Source organism: Carassius gibelio, chromosome B13, assembly GCF_023724105.1.
Source record: "Carassius gibelio isolate Cgi1373 ecotype wild population from Czech Republic chromosome B13, carGib1.2-hapl.c, whole genome shotgun sequence".
Lineage (NCBI taxonomy): Eukaryota > Metazoa > Chordata > Actinopteri > Cypriniformes > Cyprinidae > Carassius > Carassius gibelio.
This window is the reverse complement of record NC_068408.1, coordinates 30332319-30335637: the sequence shown is the minus strand read 5'-3', so window position 1 is coordinate 30335637 and position 3319 is coordinate 30332319. Positions and strand designations below refer to the sequence as shown.

General features: G+C 52.5%; 1 long non-coding RNA gene across 4 annotated transcripts; it reads right to left on the bottom strand.

The window, feature by feature from the left end:
- Positions 1–260: 260 nt before the first annotated feature.
- On the bottom strand, positions 261–1575 carry LOC127970698 (uncharacterized). Of its 4 annotated transcripts, none has more exons than XR_008156665.1 (4): positions 1435–1575; positions 1045–1133; positions 871–969; positions 261–718 (listed from the first exon to the last, which is right to left on the bottom strand). It is a non-coding gene; the product is annotated as an uncharacterized LOC127970698 (long non-coding RNA). The 4 variants fall into 4 exon arrangements; XR_008156668.1 differs by adding an exon at positions 1209–1321 and having other exon boundaries at positions 871–1058; positions 1397–1512; XR_008156666.1 differs by having other exon boundaries at positions 871–1095; positions 1397–1527.
- Positions 1576–3319: the final 1744 nt, after the last annotated feature.

The following is a 3319-nucleotide window of genomic DNA, read 5'->3' as shown; positions in this document are numbered from 1 at the left end:
AGTGCTGCTATATTGAAGTGTACACACGAGAAGAATTGTAGTGCCTTTGTGGTGTGTGGTGTTTGTCCGTGGTTGTGTCCCTGGTCGTAGGAAGAGGCCTGACGGAGAGGAGTAGTGTATTGGTGGCAACCACAGTCTTTACCTTAAGTAAGCTGGAGCTCGGACGTGTTGGAGGCGCCTCTGGAGGAGGTTGGATGTCGTTGCCCACGCAGCAATCCCTCGAAGGACAACAGCCGATCCTCCCCCGTGTGCCCCCTTGTCAAGCTGGGCGGGAAGCCCAGTATTGTTTGCAGTTTCACCTGTAAGGCCCACCAGCCGTCAGTCATCGACTAAACCCGTATCTGCTTGGAATACAGACCTCTGAATATCTTCAGTGGTGAGTAGCGCATTAACAGCCCAGCCCCGTGAATACTCACCTGTGTATTGAACACTGTACTTACTTGAGAGCTAGAACCCCTGCACGCTAACAGCTCAGCCCTGTGAATACCCACCTGTGTATGGAACACTGTACTTACATTGAGAGCTAGAACCCCTGCACGCTAACAGCTCAGCCCTGTGAATACTTACCTGTGTATGGAACACTGTACTTACATTGAGAGCTAGAACCCCTGCACGCTAACAGCTCAGCCCTGTGAATACTTACCTGTGTATCGAACACTGTACTTACCTGAGAGCTAGAACCCCTGCACGCTAACAGCCCAGCCCTGTGAATACCCACCTGTGTATGGAACACTGTACTTACATTGAGAGCTAGAACCCCTGCATGCTAACAGCTCAGCCCTGTGAATACTTACCTGTGGATGGAACACTGTACTTACATTGAGAGCTAGAACCCCTGCACGCTAACAGCTCAGCCCTGTGAATACTTACCTGTGTATCGAACACTGTACTTACCTGAGAGCTAGAACCCCTGCACGCTAACAGCCCAGCCCTGTGAATACCCACCTGTGTATCGAACACTGTATTTACCTGAGAGCTAGAACCCCTGCACGCTAACAGCCCAGCCCTGTGAATACTTACCTGTGTATTGAACGCTGTACATACCTGAGAGCTAGAACCTCTGCACATTAACAGCCCAGCCCTGTGAATACTTACCTGTGTATTGAACGCTGTACTTACCTGAGAGCTAGAACCTCTGCACATTAACAGCCCAGCCCTGTGAATATCCACCTGTGTATCGAACACTGTACTTCCCTGAGAGCTAGAACCTCTGCACGCCAACAGCCCAGCCCTGTGAATACTTACCTGTGTATTGAACGCTGTACTTACCTAAGAGCAAGAACCTCTTCACATTAACAAGCCCAGCCCTGTGAATACCCACCTGTGTATTGAACACTGTACTTACTTGAGAGCTAGAACCCCTGCACGCTAACAGCCCAGCCCTTTGAATACTTACCTGTGTATGGAACACTGTACTTACTTGAGAGCTAGAACCCCTGCACGCTAACAGCTTAGCCCTGTGAATACTCACCTGTGTATTGAACTCTGTATTTACCTGAGAGCTAGAACCCCTGCACGTCAACTGCCTAGCTCTTGCTTTAAACTTACCTGGAGTGGAGTCGGCGGGAAATTAAGGGCTGAAGAGGAGTGTTCTTGAGACTGGAATCCGTATTTGTGGATAAAGAATAGTTCGAGTCATCATTAGTTTTAAAGTTTCCTTACCCCTTTCCCCAAACTTTTAAACAAATAAAATTGTTACATTTTAATCTTGGTTGTCCGTCCATTCATTGGGGTGTTGTGGGACCTCCTCGAGGTGGAAGTTAGAGGGAGGAGCGAGACCCGTTGAATTGGTGGTCCGCTCCGGCCTGTGACAGATTTTGGCGTAGTCGGCAGGGTTCCACCTCGAGTTGAGCGACCGTGGCTCCCCAATGGCGGACGAGGCAGTGCCTGAGGCCCCACCCCGAGTCATGCCCATTTTCTTGGGAGCCCCCTGGGCACCGAAGTATGGAGGGCCGGGATCTGAGATACGGCTGTCGGAATGGAAAGCCCAGGTCGAATATCTGGCTGGGATTCAAGGATTGAGCGCCCCCCAGAAACTGCAGTTTGTGATAAATTCCCTAGAGGGGGAGGCCCAACGGGAAGTCCAGGCTGCCCCAGAGACAGTCCGAGCTACTGCACAAGATGTGTTGGACTTCCTCACAGGAATATATGGGGATGCAACCCCAGTAGCGGTCCTTCGGGCCCAGTTTTTCAATTGCAAGCAAGGGCAGCAACAATCCTTAAGGGCCTTCACACTAAGGTTGCGGGAGCAGTTCATCAGGCTGCGAGGTAAGCGGGACCATGGCTTGGGAGAGGGGGAGACTCTCTTACGAGACCAGTTCCTGTTGGGGCTGCGAGAGGGCCCAGTTCGTCAGAGTCTACGTGTTCAATTTCGTAGAGACCCAGCTATGACGTTTGAAGACCTGAGAGCCGAGGCTCTGGCCCTAGAAGCGGATCAGGTGGGAGTGGTGGATTCCCCAGTGTGTGCGGCAGTGAGTGGAGAAGTGGCAGCTGCCTCTGGAACAGGGGATTGGAAACAGGCCTTACGTTCTGAGCTCTTGAAGGATGTCCGAGAGCAGATGGCAGAGTTATCTAAAACCCTCCTAGAAGAGATGCGACGAGGCCCCCAACGCTTACCACCAATGTCACGGGAGCGGTCGCATTCCGAGGGAAGACGAGGTCTGGAGAGACGTCCAGTACGGGAAGCCCGGGCCCGTTTTCAGTGGGACGAACAGGGACGCCCCATTTGTAATCGGTGTGGTGAGCCAGGGCATTATAGTCGCCAATGCGGCTCTCGACGGGGTTCCGAAGGGGATTTTTAGGTCGGCCGGCCACTGTGGGTCAAGTGGCTGGGACCTCTGTGAGTGACCCAAATTGGATGAGCGCCCCCAGGAATCAGCTGATCGGGCATAGCCCAGTGGTAGAGGTACGGATCCGTGGGGTGAAGATACGATGTCTGGTAGACACTGGGTCTCAAGTCACCTTAGTCTCAGAGAGCCTGTCCAAGGAGCTGTTTCAGGGTAGCCAGGTACAGGGAACAGAAGCACCCTGGCTGACCTTACGGGGGGCCAATGGACTGGAGATCCCCTATGTCGGATATCTAGTTACAGATTTGGAGATTAATGGAATCACTGTGCCCCAGAAGGGGGTCGTTATTGTCCGAGATCATTGCCTAGGAATCCAAAAAGCCCTGTTGGGGATGAACGTAATTGCAGACTGCTGGGAGGAGTTGTTTCAGGCTAGGCCTAAGAAGACCCTACCACCGGCAGAAAGACAAGAATGGGAAAGGATAGAGGCCGATTGTCGTCGGGTACACATGGCCAAGGCACGGGGGAGTCAA